We start from the raw sequence: 18103 nt of genomic DNA on the forward strand, positions 1-18103 counted from the left end.
AAGAAGCCCACTCAGAAACCATCTACCCGCTACATGGGGCCAAAGGTAAGAAAATAATGTCTTCATGCTGCAAAGAATATGGGTTCTCCGGAGTATGGAGAAGTTAGCTAATGAGATGGAGAACCAGGAAAGGTAATTTCGAAAATGCTGGAGACCGGTACTTCGGTTTTTGGCAAAGGGTTACAGTAGTGGAACATGTCAGAGGAGTTCACAAGCCCTTACATTGATAGATGGCAGGATGCAACTATACTGTACTGGGCGCTCCAGACTCTAGTGATGAGGTGAAAATCTTAGATTAAAAGAATGACCATATTTTTACAATTAATTACTGTGGCAGCGATCTTACAGCATCTGTTTTCAAATCTATATAATTGAAAATATGCCAATACAAATATTTACAACTTGAAGAGGGTTTGAAAGGGTTTATCTCACAGGACAAAGACCGTTGACCAGTTTCTCTAGCAACATACATTTTCTTTTAGATTACACACAGAGCGCTAGTATAATAAATCAATTTAGAAAATCCAGTTTGCACTGATAGATATATATCGAAAACTTGTTAACGAGTACACCTGACTCTGAAATAATATATATATATATATATACCTATATTTGTGGAATTAAATCAACACATTGAAACGCACAGCCTGCTTGAGACATGCGCCCACATCACAGAGTTTCCACCAACCCAAACCACATTCCCAAAGCTCATCTCTTACCTGAATGGACGGTCAGTCGAGAATATGATAGCACTGCGGATAGACTGCCATTTATATGCAGTGCTGGCTGCGCGCTGTGCGCCGATTGGGCAAGACCCCACCCTATCAAAAACGTATTTGGAGAAGATCAGTTTGAATCACACAGTAATTTAATGCAGTCAGGTGTTGGCACATCACATCAGTATGAGCCAGATATAAGAATTTAAATTAGTTGAACGGAGAATGCTTATAATTATTTTTAATTATAATAATTATGTTCATTTTTCTGGACCTGAGACTTGGCCACGCATAGAGAGTCCAAGTGAAAGAGCAATGAACCAGAAGCAGGAATCACAAGCTGCAGAATGTCAAGGTCGTGACCCTATGTCTCCTGTGTCAGTGCTCCTTCCATGAAATATGATGAGTGAATTGTCAATGCACTTCACAGTATTATTAAATGAGCAAATTAATGCCACTCCCTCAGTGGCAGTTTTTGAAAAGGAACTGTGCAATTATTAAAAGGGCAGAATCTACCGCCTCATGCCAACTTTCTGCTGCATTTAATCATCTACATATTTGTATTCAATGACTCAGAATATTGATTGTGTATGGATACAACACCCATTAAAAACAAAAACAAAAGCATATATATATATATATATATATATATATATATATATATATATATATATATATATATAATAATGACTAGACATTTAGATAGTTATATATTTATAGCTGGGTAACAGCAATTTATGGGGATGTTTTTCATCGAGGGGGTTTCTCAGTGACATCAAATAGATAAGAGCGAAAGTCGAGTTGTCCATGATGTCACTCAGAATACCGAGGTTAAAAACATCACCGTAATTGGCTTTTTATCCATCTATAATTTTATGCTATGTATGGCCCCCACAATCATCTGCCTCTGCTTTCCACTGATAAGTTAGGGCAAAGGATTAGTGGGGGAGCCAAACGTACATGTCCTCTCCTTTCTGTCCCAAATTAAAAAATAATACTTGACTTCCTGACACCCCGCCCCAACCACTCTCTGTGCCTTACTTTCCTTTCCCTCTAGACAGTGTGTTCCCTGCTTTCCAGCGTTGCTCTGATAGGTTCCTTGAGAGCCCACCCTAGGAGCCTGGAATTCCTTTACGATATAGCAACAGTGGGAAACAAGTTCGGTTAAGCACCATTGCTATGCTAAAGCAGTGAATAACTGGATTTAGAATCCAGCCATTCATGCTAATGACTCTCCAGAGAGCCATGCTTATCATATAGAATTATAGATGGGCAAGAGTGATTTATGGGGGTGATTTTCACTGAGGCCTGAAAGTGACATGAAATACACAAGAACAGAGCTTGAGTTGTCCTCGATGTAACTTGGAACCCCTGGGCTAAAAACATGCCAGAAGTCCTCTATTTACTCATCCATGATTTTATGTTATGTATGACCACCCAAACACCTTCTTCTACTTTCAACTGCTAGGCAGGGTCAGAGGTGTAATGGGGAAGACATACATACCATGACCCCTCCTGTCTGTCTCAAATATTAAAGAAAAAAAAATACCCGACCGCCTGTTACCAACCCCTTCAGTATATGTGCCTTCCCTTCCATCACAGAAGCCGTGCTTCCTGCTTTCCAGATCTAACAGGCTCTGTGAGAGTCCTGAAAAAGCAGCCTGAAACACTTTTACAACATAGCAACAGTGAGTAATAACTTTTGATTACAGCCTTTAGTAGGTCATAACAGTACATTTCTAGATTTAGGGCTGAATTTAGAATGTGGATTAAGGGCAGCGCTTAATTTGAGCTTGACGTTTCCGGTTTGGAGCAGAGGCACCTATTTTTGAGGGCCTGCGCTTAATTTTCCTCAAACATCTATTGCGAGCAAAAGACACATTTGGGAAAGACGGAGGAAGAGAAAAACGAAAAAGCCTCACAAAGGGAGAGCAGAAAGTTGCAGGAGTGAGCTGAAGGGGTAGGGAGTGGCTGTAAATAGATTGAAGAGGCTCATGATGACTTCAGGATTACACTGCCTCAGTATTCTGTGTTCGCACATTTAATTGCAGCAGCCGCGTATTTAAGAGGAGGGCTTTGGGCACTGGCACGTTTTTATTTACAAATTAAGCACTGAGTAAGGGCACCATTCCTCCGTCACAGAGTAATTCATCTATCATTCAGGCTGATGGTATACGGTCTGTAACATTTAGAGTGTGGCCTTAATGGCTGCCAACTGTCATAACAAAGTTGTTTCCATCATTTGGTCCTGATGACTATGTTGTTGGCTATCACTCTGTTGATGCTGGTATCGCAGATATACGTCTGCCATATTTAGCGTTGCAAACCATCACAGGTCAATAGATGGACCAGCATTACAGAGTAATTTCAGCGCTGAAGAGTGTATATTTGGCATATGCTTTCAGCAAAATGGTGGCTCAAACTTTGGTTTGCGAGCATTAATATGAGGTACCTTCTTCACTCAACACTAACACCTGATTCTCATCACCTACTGTAAATTACCTTTGCCTAAAAACATAAAATACAAGGCTCTGCCCGGACTGCTCTTCACTTACTCTACCTTCAATAATTTTGTGTAGCAGGAGCACCATTTGTGCCTAGGCCATATTTGTATTTAGTTCTGTGAAATGTTTGTTTTTGAATTAGAAATGGCAGGGAGAAAAGCCCCTAGATTTTCAGAAAATGAATTGACTTATGGGCGATTAAATAGTGAGGATTAAGCCACATTTAGGAGGAGCTCTATTATACATAATAACCATGAGTCAGACAAGGCAAATGTGGGACAGAATAGTGGAGAAGGTCAAGGCAGTGGCAACCTGCAGGCGCTCACACAAAGACATTGGACGGTACTGGAATGGCCTGTTGGGGAGGGTATGTTTCCTTGCTTCATTTCAGGCGTAGTGGAAATATGTCAGTTTTCTGTTTGAGTCAAATTGTAATTATATGGAGCTATTTTATAAGTGTGTTTCCTTCATATATTTTTATGTATTTTTTTGTCTTACACATTTCTTCAATCAATCAATCAATCATAACATTTATAGAGCGCTCTATGTACCCGTTAGGGTTTCAAGGCGCTGAGGGGGGGGGGAGCTGCTATTGGTCGAAGAGCCAGGTCTTGAGGAGTCTCCTGAAGGTGAGGAGGTCCTAGGTCTGGCGCAGGGGGGTCGTGAGGGAGTTCCAGGTCTTGGCGGCGAGGTAGGAGAAGGATCTGCCGCCGGAGGTCTTGCGTTGGATTCGGGGAACGATGGCGAGGGAGAGGTTGGCAGAGCGGAGTTGGCGGGAGGGGACGTAGAATTTGAGGCTGTTGTTCAGGTAGGCGGGTCCGGTGTTGTGTAGTGCTTTGTGCGCGTGTGTGAGTAGTTTAAAGGTGATCCTCTTGTCCACGGGGAGCCAGTGGAGGTCCTTCAGGTGGTGGGAGATGTGGCATCGGCGAGGTATGTCGAGGATCAGGCGGGCGGATGCGTTCTGGATGCGTTGGAGTCGTTGGATGTCTTTTGCTGGGATGCCTGTGTAGAGAGCGTTGCCGTAGTCCAGTCTGCTACTGACGAGGGCCTGGGTCACCGTTTTTCCGGTTTCCGTCGGGATCCACTTGTAGATTCTACGGAGCATGCGAAGGGTGTTGAAGCAGAAGGAGGAGACTGCGTTGACCTGTTTGGACATGGTGAGGGGGGAGTCGAGGATGATGCCGAGGTTGCGTGCGTGGTTGGCTGGAGTAGGGGGGGGGTCCCAGTGCGGTGGGCCACCAGGAGTCGTCCCAGGCTGAGGGGGTGCATCCGAGGATGAGGACTTCCGTCTTGTCGGAGTTTAATTTTAGGCGGCTGTCTCTCATCCATTCGGCAATAGATTTCAATCCCTCATGGAGGTTGGCTTTGGCGGTGTGTGGGTCTTTGGTGAGGGAGAGGATGAGCTGGGTGTCGTCGGCGTAGGAGAGGATGCTGAGGTTGTGTTGACGGGCCAGTTGTGCGAGGGGTGCCATGTAGACGTTGAACAGCGTCAGGCTTAGCGAGGAGCCTTGGTGGGAAGCCGCAGATGAGGTTGGTGGCTTCGGAGCGGAAGGGTGAGAGTCGGACTCTCTGGGTTCTGCCGGAGAGGAAAGATGAGATCCAGTTGAGGGCTTTGTCTCGTATTCCGGCTTCGTGGAGACGAGTTAGTAGGGTGCGGTGGCAGACTGTATCGAAGGCCGCGGAGAGGTCTAGAAGGTTGAGGGCTGAAGTCTCGCTGCTGTCCATTTGCTGTCTGATGTCATCTGTGGCGGCGAGGAGCGCTGTTTCGGTGCTATGATTTCGTCTGAAGTCGGATTGGGAGGGGTCTAGGATGGAGTTGTCTTCGAGGTAGTGGGTGAGCTGCGCGTTGACGATCTTCTCGATGACCTTCGCTGGGAAGGGGAGGAGGGAGATCGGGCGGAAGTTTTTGAGGTCGTTGAGGTCAGCCTTGGGTTTCTTGAGGAGGGCTTGGATGTCGGCGTGTTTCCAGCTGTCCGGGAAGGTCGCAGTATCGAAGGATAGATTGATGATCTTGCGAAGATGGGGGGCGATGGTGGAGTCGGCTTTGTTGTAGACGTGGTGTGGGCAGGGATCTGAGGGGGATCCTGAGTGGATGGAGTTCATGGTCTTTCGGGTTTCGGCATCGTCTACGTGGGTCCAGGAGGTGAGACGGTTGGTGTTGGAGGAGTTGCCGGGGGCGGGTTCTGGCGGTTGTGTGGTGTTGAGGCTGTCGTGGATGGCCGCAATTTTCTGGTAAAAGAAGGTGGAGAGTGCGTCGCAGAGTTTCTGGGATGGTGGGACGTCGTTGACGTTGGCGCTGGGGTTGGAGAGCTCCTTCAAGATGCAGAAGAGCTCCTTGCTGTCGTGTGCGTTGTTGTTTAGGCGTTCTGTGAAATGGGAGCGTTTGGCGAGTCGGATCAGTTGATGGTGATTGCGGGTGGCTTCCTTGTGAGTTGCCAGGCAGTCGGGTGTGCGCTCGAGAAGCCATTTTTCTTAAGTTTCTGCTAACAATCAAACGTAGGAAGCTGGCCTGGTGTGTGGTGGGTACCTAAGGTACTTACACCTTATAGCAGGTCCAGATATCCCCTATCATTGTAGTGTAGGCAGTGTCTAGAAGCCAGGCTCCCTAGAGGTAGCTGTGGATGTGCAGCCAAGGCTTATCTAGGAGACATGCAAAGCTGATGCAATACCACTGTAGACACACAGCACTCACACCCGTGAAAGAAAACACTCAGTGTTACAAAAATAAAGGTACTTTATTTTACTGACACAATTACTAAAAAGTATTATAGAGGCAACCCTCCAATAGGAGGTAAGTAACGCACTAGATATATACACTAAGTGCAAATAGACAATGGTGACCCTACGGGGAGCCCAAACCATATACAAAAAAAATGGAATGCGAATGCAGGACCCCCACCTCGGTAAGTGGGATGTGTAGAGGGAACCTAGGGGAACTTTGAAACCCCAAGGTAAGTACAACAGTGCCCCCCAGGGACCAGGAAGAAAGTAGTAAGTTACTGGAGTTTCCCCAAACCACCCAAAAGGAAGGAAAAGAAGAAAATGCAACACCCAGACAAGATTGCAAGAAACTAGTGGTGGATTCCCGAAGAAGAATACCTGTGTTAGAAGGGGACCAAGTCCAGAAGTCACAGAAGAGTCCAGGACGAGCAGGAGCTACTACCCACCAGCTGTGGTTGCTGGAGTTGGTCGACTGTAGGACGAAGACGGTAAGTAATGCAGCCCTGGAGCAGGTGAAGAGTTACTAGAGGATGCAGTGGATGTCCCACAGCTGGATGGATGATTGAAGTTGGTCAGTGGAATGGAAAGGCTGCCAACAAGCCTTGGCAAAGACAGAAGTCACAGTGAAGCAAAAGTGAAGCTGCTTAGGACCAGCAAGGCCCTGGAAGACTGAACCCATGGGGGGGGGAGTTCTAGGGGGACCCTCAGCAAGGCAGGGAGTCCACAGAAGAAGAGGCAGCCCCCACAGGAGACCCACTGGAAAGAAACTTGGAGTCGCAGAGGAGCCCACGCAGCACAACTGGAGAAGGGTCCCATGCCGCAGGAGAAGCACGCAGAGGGCTGTGCGTCACAGGAAGGAGTACTGGGGGCTGGGGCTACACGGAGCCTGAAGCTCCCTTGGAGGAGATGCCAACATGCCTTGGTAGCTGCTAGAGACACGGTGTATGGGGTACTGTCCTATGTGGGAAGGCAAGAGCCTCCACCAAAGTTGGATAGCTGACAAAGAGGACCAAGAGAACTACTTTGGAACACCACCCAGGATGCAGGATTCATGCAGCCCAAGACGAGAGGAGATCCACGCAGCCGGTCATCGTTGCAGTTGGTTCTTGCGGATGCTGGGGAGTGACTCCTTCACTCCAAGGGAGATTTCTTCTTCCTTCTCATGCAGACTGACGACTTGCCACCCTCAGAGGATGCACAGCTGGGGAAATGTTGCAGAAGCTGGAAGGAGCCATGGAAACAATGTTGCAAGCAGTGTCTTTGTCGTGGATGCAGATTGTCGGTTCCTGGAGGGTCCAGTCGCAGTTCCAGTGGCTAGAAGTTGAAGTAGGGGATGCAGATGAGTCCTGCTGGAATCTTGCAAGCTGATTCTGAGGACCCACCTAAGAGAGAGACCCTAAAATAGCCCTGAAAGAGGGATTGGTCACCTAGCTAGGGGACCACTTATCAGGAGGTGGTTCTGACGTCACCTGCCTGACCTGGCCACTCAGATACTCCAGAGGTCCTTGCAACCTTGCATTCAAGATGGCAGAACCCAGGAACCTCCTGGAGGTGCTCAGGGCACCACCCCTGGGGAGATAATGGACAGGGGAGTGGTTACTCCCCTTTCCATTGACCAATTCCACGCCAAAGCAGGGACCGGGGGTTCCTGAACTGGTGTAGACTGCTTTATGCATGGAGGGCACCAAATGTGCCCTTCAAAGCATACCAGTGGCTTGGGGAGGCTACCCCTCCCAAGCCATGTAACACCTGTTTCCAAACAGAGAGGGTTTTACTCCCCTCTCCCAAAGGAAATCCTTTGTTCTGCCTTCCTGGGCTTGAGCTGTTCAAGCAGCAGGAGGGCAGACACCTGTCTGAGGGGAGGCAGCAGCTTGGGCTGCCCGGAAAACCCCAGAAGGCTGGTAGGAACACTGCTGGGGTCCTCTAAGGAGGCCCCAGAGTGCATGAATCATTACTGGCAACAGTATTGGGGTATGATTCTGACGTGTTTGATACCAAGGTTTGGAGTTATCATTATGTAGTTGGATATAGGTAGTGACCTATGTCCAGTACACACATAAACTGGCGTCCCAACACTCACGAAGTCCAGGAAAATGGAACTGGAGTTTGTGGGGGCACATCTGCTAGTACAGGGGTGCCCTCACACACAGGTACTTACAACCTGCGCTCTGGGTTAGGAGGGCCAGCCATAAGGGTGACTTACAGTGACCTGGCGCAGTAACCTGTAATGAAAAGGGTGCATGCACCCTTTCACGCAGGCTGCAGTGACAGGCCTGCAGATACACTTTACATGGGCTCCCCATGCATGGCATAATACATACTGCAGCCCATGGGTATCCCCTGGTACGCCAATGCCCGGGTACCTGGTTACCATATACTAGGGACTTACATGGGGGCACCTGTATGCCAAATGTGGGGTGTAAGTGTTTCAATTAAACAAGTTTGAAGGGACCAAGCATAATCACTGGGGTCCTGGCTGGCAGGATCCCAGTGAACAGAGTTAAAAACACTGACAACAGGCAGAAAGTGGGGGTAACCATGCTAATAAGAGGCTACTTTCCTACATGAAGCATATCATTAAGCATGTTCAATGTACGACTCATACTTTAACTATGTGTCCAAATAAACTGTCTTTTATGTTCCTTGTTGAAATGTACATTTAAATGTATTATTAGGCATATTTAGACTATAGCTTTTGTGCTTACTACTTTAACTTTTTAATCTGCCATCACAAGTAATTAGCTCTATCTTTACCTGTGTAATTTTTACAGGTATTGAATTACAGCTACCTCTGTAACCTGTGACGTCTGGCACACAGCACTCAGGCATAGCTTACATAATAATGCGATTTTTATTTCAGCAGTTCAAATGAAATTAATTATAATGTTACATTAATAACCTTTCTAACAATAATTGAAACTAACATAATAACATTTCATTTCTATATTTCTCCTAAATGTAAATTGTTAATAAAAGGCGTACTGGCAATATTAACTTATGTATGTAATATTGTATATGTTATTGAAAACACCAAGTATGCATAATATACATTGTTTAATGGATATTGCAAAATACATGCTTTTTATTTTTGGTGTTCCAAAAATGCATGTTATATCCAAGCAAATTTTATGTACTTATCACAAATGATAAATATAGATTTTGTGTCTTACTATGGCAATATAATGCATTAATCTATTTAGAGGACCTGATTTAGAAAGGTGAACTTACTCTTATATCATGTACCTGATACACATCTTTCTATTTAGGATGCTTGTACTGCACGTGTCTGGGCTATGTGTGAAAGTGGCAATGTTAAATCATTCATGGCTCCTCTCCTGTCACAGACAGCACGTTAAGTCCTCTTCTGATCTTACACACATCCATAAATTCTTCAGAGAAGCAAACTGTGAGTTGCACATCTATGCATGGCACCAGCCTGCGGATGAGGTAACCTCCTGCCAACTTTCTAACCAATGGGGGAGTACCAACAGGTAGCCATACATATTTTCCAGCATTTCCTGTGTACTTTACTGCAACAATTGCACTGTCTCCAGCTCTTTGAAGCAGAATAACATTTTCCCTGTGCAGAGCTCTTATTACCAGCCATAGCTGTGGGTATGTAAATGAGAAGCCCCATTTCTGTGGTTACTCTAAACCATTTCTGGGTGCTGCTTCCCCTACCACCACAGGGACTGGATACAGCCTGATTAGGGGGACGAAAGAAGGAGTCAGGCCCAGATGTTAGCTACATCTGCATTTGACAAGGTAAGCCTCTTTGAAGAAAATCATGTTCCTGGGCACAGGCCACTGGAGATTCTGTAAAGAGGAGTGCAACAATCAAATCATTTTGTCTCTGTCCTTGGACACATTCATACATTATCAAAGGGGGACAGTCAGGTGACACTTGGATTTTCTGCAGATGTGCCTCCAGAGACATCAGGGTTGTTAAAGATAAATTGAAAGGCATTTTCACTTAACATTAATTTAAAAATGGGGTGATGAAATGTTTTGAAAATATAACAACAGTTGTTTTAGCTGCTTAGAAACTGAAATGAGCATAATAAAATGTCATACAATGAACAATTATTTTAATGTGGAGCAACAACCTGGCTATTGTGGTTTATTCACTATAAGACATGTCTACCTGAAATGTTTAACATGTTACATGTTTTAATTCCATCCACCCTGCCTTATATGCAAACATGAGTAGAAGGTTTCTAAACTGTTTATGTGAGCTTACGACGTGTTAAAATGCATTATTTTTATTCAAAGAAGGTACATTGCAAAACTACAACAGCCAGGATACCTGAGGTGAGGCTACAGTCGGTTTGGGACTGCCACTGTACTGGTTGACACAATGAATGTTGCAGTCAAGCAGTGACATTTACCTTTCAGACCCTGAATACACTTTTTACCATCAAAAATTGATTTAGAGATAAGCAAGAAATTGCAATCTTGCTTATAAAAATTCAATCATGTTTAAAAGGTGAATGCATGTCTTTTAATACAGTTAACCAAGGGAAGGTGCACAGAAGTCTACGGACAAGACAAACTGTTAAAGATATAATGTGTGTAGACCACACTGTGAAGATATACATTACATCATGAAGAAATATGTAATGATTCTCAAAAAGAATAAAAAACTGAAAATTACTAAATATATCCCGAAATCTCTAGCCCCTGTCTTGGGAGCAGTTCACACCTCACCACAGAGGTGGCATTCAGTTTGTGGGTGACAGTTGAAGGTTTCAGATGAGCCTAGAAGATTTAGGTGCAGAAAATGTTGCTTTTTAAAATCATATTTACCTTACAATGTAAGCAAAAACTGTATTTATGCTTACATTATATTTAGAGTTACTATTAAAAGTTTCCATCAATTCTCTTTCAACCTTCTTCAACACCTAAAATACAATTATTATTTGTAATAATCTAAAATTGAGCAGCGCACCTGGCTTGCTACACAAAATATAGCTTTTAGTGTTTTTTCCATATAATGACATATGGAACATTTAACTTTTATATGTCCAACTTTTAAAAACCATGCACCCTGGCTTACGGGCAATAAGGGCTGGCTAGGGGTGACTTATCCATATTTTAAATGATGGTTTAGTCCATTCAAATGTGTTATTTTGACAATTTAAATTTGCTGTTTCCAAAATTCAGTCAGACTACAATGATATGCCTGGGGGCAGGTTTGCTGTGTCACTGCAGTAGGCAACACAATGGATGCTGCAGCCCTCTAGTGACATTTAAATGACAGGTCCTGCATACACTTTGTACCTTATACTAGGAACATATAGTTAAGTTAAATATGCCATTCAGGTGTATAACAATTCCATCATGTTGAAAGTGGAAGCACAAGCACTTTACTACGGGTTAGTAGCAAAGTGCACAGAGTCCTATAGTCAACACAACAAATGAATTGAAAGATCAGGGGTTACATCAATCAAAAGACGGTCATTTCCCACAGGTGTTGTAACAATTGTTTTTATTCAATATGTTACATATGCCTAATCCGGCTCAAATGTTTGTTGAAGCCTTTTTTTCATTGACACTGGGTTTGGTCACACAAAACCACTGCAGTTCAATAACTCGGATTTTTCTTTATGCCTAGTCTACTCCATATGTTTTGTAAATGTATGAAACAAATACAGTTAGAAACGTTAATATTTTTAAAAACATTTCTTCAGTAAGTCCACAACCGATACATCAATCAATACGTCTTCAAGTGTCCAATATGCTGTAGCAGCCAACTTTGAATGTCTTTAGTGGGAGTTATTGTCCTCACCATGGTGAAGACCTGGATTAACAGCCAAGCCTATTGGGTTTATCAAGACCAAGGGCCTGATTACAACTTTGGAGGAAGTGTTAATCCGTCCTAAAAGAGAAGGTAAAGTGACGGACATGCCACCAGCCATATTACGAGTCCATTATATCCTATGGAACTCGTAATACGGCTGGTGGTATATCCGTCACATTTGGGACGGATTAACACCTCCTCCAAAGTTGCAATCAGGCCCCAAGTGTTTTGTCAACCAGAACCAATCCTCTTACAACTGTGGAACCAGCAACCCAAATCCAGCCCTATTGCGCACTTCTGGGACACACATCCTGTCCTGTGTCCCCCACAACAACATCAACTGTGGCTACCCCTGTCCTGACACCAGCATGCATAATGCCATTTTTTAATGTTGTTCAGGCAGCGTAGATGACATCTGTAGCCACATATGGAAGGGCCCAGGGCGGAAACACTACTGGGGCAGAACTTGCTGCTGAGAGGAAGAGTGACGGGGTCTCAACCTTAGCTCATATAATGAGCTACAATCTGATGGGTGTCACTAGCCCTAAGGAGGAGCAATTGAGCCAGATACTTGAACTGGTAAAAGCCCAAAATGAACTGTTGAGAGCCCAAAATTACGGTGTTCGAAATGGGGTTTCTGGTTGGCTAGGGCATGCACCTCATCCAGGCAGAACCTACCCACTCTAGTCAGGGCTTGGGAGTTACACGTCCAAGATAACCCCTGCTCACCCCTTTGGTAGCTTGGCACGAGCAGTCAGGCTTAACCTGGAGGCAATGTGTAAAGCGTTTGCACAACACACAACACATGTGACGCAAAATACACACCACAAAGTAAACACAACACTGAGCTATGTAAAAATAATCTGTATTGCACAAAACATAATTAGACCAACATTACACGTAAGTAATACCCTGCTACCTTAGCAGTTGTCAGAGGGTTACACAAGTTACTAATACTCTGCACGAATATGCAGTTGTCACATTAGAACACGTAAGTACTCAGGATTCTGCAACATAAGCAGTAGTCAGGAATTAGAGTAAAAGATTTATGCACTTGTCATGAACAATTCCTAAATACCCATAAAAGGAACATTAGAGAATATACCATAAGTCATATAGATACATATCAGCTAGACATGCCTAGAAATAGGACATTAGCACATATATGCATAACCAGTAAACAGGTAGGAAATAGTAAACTGTTGTAAGTCTGTATCAGGCTCCTAGAGCCTAGTTTTCCCAAAGGGTACCTGGTTCCTGGTGGAAGAGGCACTTCCAGTGCCTAAGGAGGAGTATGGGGGCCCCCGGTGCTCCTAGGCGTGCAAAACGGGGGCCTTGCTGGTCTCCTGGGAGAGAGGGCGATCTGCACCCTCCCTACTGGGAAAAGGAATGGGCCCCTCTGGGGACCCGCGATCTTTGTGGCCCCCCCCCTGGCCTCTAGTGGCCCTCCCAGACAGGGGGGGCCCAGAGCACCAAAAAGATCCACAAAGGGGGGGCGACCTCACCCCTCGGGCAGTGACCGGGGAGAAGGGAACTCCCGTTTCTCCCCGTGTCCTGCGTGAAAAGGGGGGCAGCTGCCCTTGTCCATGGTGCGGCTGCCCGAAGGGGGTAGAGGGAGCAGGGGCCTTCGTTGAGGCTCCTGGTCTGCTCCCTTCTGCGGCCGCACCCGATCTGATGCGCGAGCCGCACTGCTGCCGTACCTCATCCTCGAGGGAGGCAGCTCCGAGAGTTGGGGCTGGTGTGTGCCCTCGGGGCACTCCGTAAAGTGCGCGTCACCCGGGGCACAATAGGAGCGGCCCAGCTCCTTTCTTTGGATTCAGGAAGTGCCCCGGGGGCACTGGAGGCAGCGCGATCCTCGCGCATCAGTCCGAAATGTGGCGCCTGGGCTGCAGCGGTGATTTTCACAGGCAGAGGCGCCGGGGGAGCGCTAGGGGCTCCAAATAAAGCGCTTCACACAGCGCTAGCTTAAATCAGCAGCCTGGGCTGCGGCGGTGAATTTTCTCTAGAAATAAAAAGAGCAACTTTGGAAAAACGCTGTGGGCAAAGTTGTAGAGAGGGTTTGCAAGGGTGAGGGGCCACAGCACCCTGCCCCCGGGAGCAAACCAAAACAAGAAGGTGCACCGGGCTGGTGGGCCCAGCTACAGGCCAGCACAAGGGGTGCAGATGGTGGCAGTTCCTCCTAGTGGCCAGGCAGGTCACAGGTCAACACAACAGCAGCAGTCCAAGGTGGTTTCCTGGTTAGTCCATTCATCAGAGTTCTGTGTAGTTTCAAGTTCCAAGAATGTTCAAATTGTGGGGAAAATTCCCCTGTACTTATAGTCAGTTCTTATAGTGTTTTTCAATGGTAGGGAGAGGAGGTTCCAGCCAGTTACAACTGGTTCTGGGAGGGCCCCCTCTCTCCTTTCAGCACAGGCTCCAAACATCAGTGGGGGGTTAACAACCCTATTGTGTGAGGCCAGGGCACAGCCTTTACAAATGCAGGTGTGCCCCGCCTCTCCCTTCTCTCAGCCCAGGAAGGCTTTGCAATATGTAGATGCACCTCTGTGTCACTTCCACCTTCCCTGTCTTCAGGCTGTCTGAGAAGTATGCACAAAGCCCCAACTGTCAGTCTGGCCAGACGTTGATTGGAGACAAGCTGAAAAACACCAAAGTCATAAGCACAGATAAATGCGCACTTTCTAGAAGTGGCATTTCTGTGATAGTAATAAAAAATACACCTACACTAGTAAGCAGCATTTCTTACAACTGTCACAACCATACCAAACATGCCTACGCTACCCCTCATAAATCAGACAATACCCCTTACACCTAAGGCAGGGCATTTCCAATGAAATCCTATGAGAGGGCAGCACTCACAGCAGAGAGACACCAAGTTAGGCTGTTTGTCACTACCAGGACAGGCCACGCAACATGGCACATGTCCTGCCTTCTACATACATGGCACCCTGCCCAAAGGGCGAGCTAGGGCGTACCTTAGGGGTGACTTACATGTAGTAAAAGGGGAGTTCTGGGCCTGGCAAGTAAATTTAGATGCCAGGTCCCTGTGGCAGAAAACTGCGCACACAGACTCTGCGCTAGCAGGCCTTAGATAGGTTTGACAGGCTACTTCAGTGGGTGGCGCAAGCAGCGCTGCAGGCCCACTAGTAGCATTTAATTTACAGGCCCTGGGTATAGGGATACCACTTTACAAGGGACTTATAGGTAAATTAAATATGCCAATTAGGTATAATCCAATCATACCAAATTTGTTAGAGAGAGCACATGCACTTTAGCACTGGTTAGCAGTGAAAAAGTGCTCAGAGTCAAAACGTCAGCCAACAAAGGTCAGAAAAATAAGGAGGCAAAAGCAAAAAGTCTGGGGAATGACCCTGTAAAAGGGCACTGTCCAACAGACGGCAATAGGGTCGACTTCCTGGAGCAGCATCTTTGCATATAAACTTAACATATTGGGGTGGTGTAGGATGTTGGTTAGTCTCTAGTGGCAGCAGTGTTGAGTTTGTCAGATTCTTTCCATGAGGGCGGATGAACTGATACTACAAATCCACTTACTTTTCCAGCTGGCACCTTCATGGAAAGGGGGAAACAGTGAAATCACCTTCCACCACCTTCTATGTAGCAAGCCAGGCTGCTCTAGTGGCGCTTAGGAGGAGTTGCTCATCTGGACCTGTTGTGGACACCACCAAACCAACCAATACAAAAGAGCCAACATATAAGGGGCTATTGTGAGTGGCAACAAAATACCTTCATCCACATTTTAAGGATCAAATCTGTTTATTGGTATTTAACATACAAAACAGTACAAGGCTCTGTATCAAAACCTCCAAATATTTCGAACATCGATATATCAAAAGTCCCAAATCGTTCATATTTAAGGGCTATTTCACAAGGTCACTGTTCTGCCGCTGGGAAGAACTTCCTTCCCTTGTCCACCCCCACTTATATAAAGATCGAAGTAGTCAAAGCACAACAGTCTGGATCTCTCAGAGCTAAACACATAATACAAAAAGAACATAATAATAACTGCACTTCCCCTCCAGAATGCTGCACCCCTCACTATCCACATTTTGTATCACATCTGCTAATGGACCTATTGTTATATGCTTGATTCATGAGCTTATCAGTATTGGCTCAACCTCCATTATTCTTTGAACATCCTTGTCACTTATTTCTCTGAAAAAAACATTTTCAATTTAAGTTTCTGAATTATACAATGCAACTGTGTTGTGACTATCTTAATTATATTGCATTTTAATGTATGTATGTCCTTGTAAGAAGTTATTAACATATCCTCCTTTGCACAGACACAGAAAAAAGGGAGAAAAGACATTCAAAGAACAATCTAAATGCTTGCCGATATGGATATAATTCTTAGAAACAACACACGAACAAACAACATAAAACCATTGTGTAATAGGGAAAAACGATGTCATCCTATTGTGAAAATTAAATAACAGCCCAGCATTCTTGGTAAACGTTTATCCCAAACACTATAATAAACTCCCAGTCATCAATCATACTTTTATACTGTGGTCATAATGTATTTGAGATGCTTGCCTAATATTATGAATGATTACATACCTTCCTTTGAAACCCTGATCAAAAGCAGACTTCTTTATTTTAGACTAGCAAACAAATGTGCCGGAAACTATATTAGGAATTTCTTACCATCAACATCAATACATGACCTAAAGGAAGAGCAGAGTTGACCTCAGATCACACAATAAATTGTAGTAGTTCAATTACCGGATGTCCACTGGTGTAAGCAAACTTGTGCCCCCAGCAAAGTAGATAGAGCCCCAGCTCAAGACTCACTAGGAGCTCTCGTGCAAGGGTACTGTGCTGAGGGGGCCCTTTAAGCTCGCCCCCCTGCACTGCAGGGGCTACGGGGGCCTTTGTTACACCACTGAATATGTCAACATGTTGAAGTTGTCAGTTTTCAATGTACCCACCTATGACTTGCCAGCGCTTCGGAAGATGACAGGATGGCATGAACTATATAATTAAATTTTTTTAGCAAATCAGTTATAACAATTCCTAAATTAATTGCATTTACTTTTAGAAGCACAAGTGTTTCATGTTTCAGAACATAGCAACATGAAATGTGGAACAGTAGAAGACTACTTTCAAATGTAACATGTAACATGTAGCCTTGCTATAGAGATAATAGTTTTTGTGTTATTAAACATGTAGGAACATGTGTGTTATTAGAGTGTTACATGTCACACAAATAAATTGCCATAACTTAATTTTTTTTCAATATTGTTTTTATTGAGTTTTTCTACATTACGTACCAATACATTTGTGACAACCTGTGTTACCACACAATTGTGGCATTGATGTTTTCCTCAGGCATGTTAAAGGAGTTCATCACGTGTCGCCCTCGAGCCTGAAGTTATGTTCTGGCATGTGACTGAAGCTTCTCAAACACAGGTTTCGGTGGCTTGCAGCGTACCAATCGGAACAGTGGCCAATATCAGCACACAATTGCGTAGCAGGTGCAGCGTGTGATACGTGTCACTAATGTAAACCAGAAAAGCAAAAATCAAACATTTCCTAAACAAAAGAACTCCCAATTACATCCATAGTTCCACTTGGCCTGGTAAATCAGTGCCTGTGCCCCTGACAGGTGTGCAGGTAGTATTCCTGCTGTCGACAACTTCCCCAGGTGTAAACGGCAAAGTATTCATGCTCCCCATATCACCTGTAGAATCCCTCGCCGACATGTTGGCGCATTTACTCCTCTGTTAGTAGTGGCTGATAACCAGTGAGCCTCATCTTTCAAGGGTGGGTGCGTGTCTGGATTCAACCTTTCTAAGTATGTATCCCACTGTGAGAATACAGTAATCTCAGCGTGCCTCCATTTCAGTGTGTCACTCCACCAGTCTCGGCTCGGGGGTGCAGCCACTTTCTTCCATGTCATGTCAATACGCCTTCTTGCTAAAGCAAGAGCGAGGTCAGGGAGGGAGTAGCAGTGTATGAGTGGCTTGTGGCATGTCATAATGCTCTTTAGGTATGCATCTCTCTCTTACTTAAGTCAAACTGTCGAGGACATTGCCCCAAAACACGGCTGTCAAGGAGCAGGACCACACCAGAGATAGAAAAGACGCCAGGCTGCATCATTATTTTGTAAATATGTCCCCTAGGATTTCGAGAGAGGTTTCTCATCAATCCCTCAGAGGCCCCACCCCTCGACCACCTGAATGTATCAGTGAAGAATATATAAAAGTGACCTCCTTCCTGCGTGCCCTGTATGTCAATACCACCTGGAGTGGTTGCAAGGGGGTGGGTCCCACTCTCTGGCATACCAAGGGGCGGCGTTTTCCGTACTGTTTCTCCATGTAACAGAAATTGGCCATGGACCA

The sequence above is a fragment of the Pleurodeles waltl genome, chromosome 9 (assembly GCF_031143425.1).
Source record: "Pleurodeles waltl isolate 20211129_DDA chromosome 9, aPleWal1.hap1.20221129, whole genome shotgun sequence".
Classification (NCBI taxonomy): domain Eukaryota; kingdom Metazoa; phylum Chordata; class Amphibia; order Caudata; family Salamandridae; genus Pleurodeles; species Pleurodeles waltl.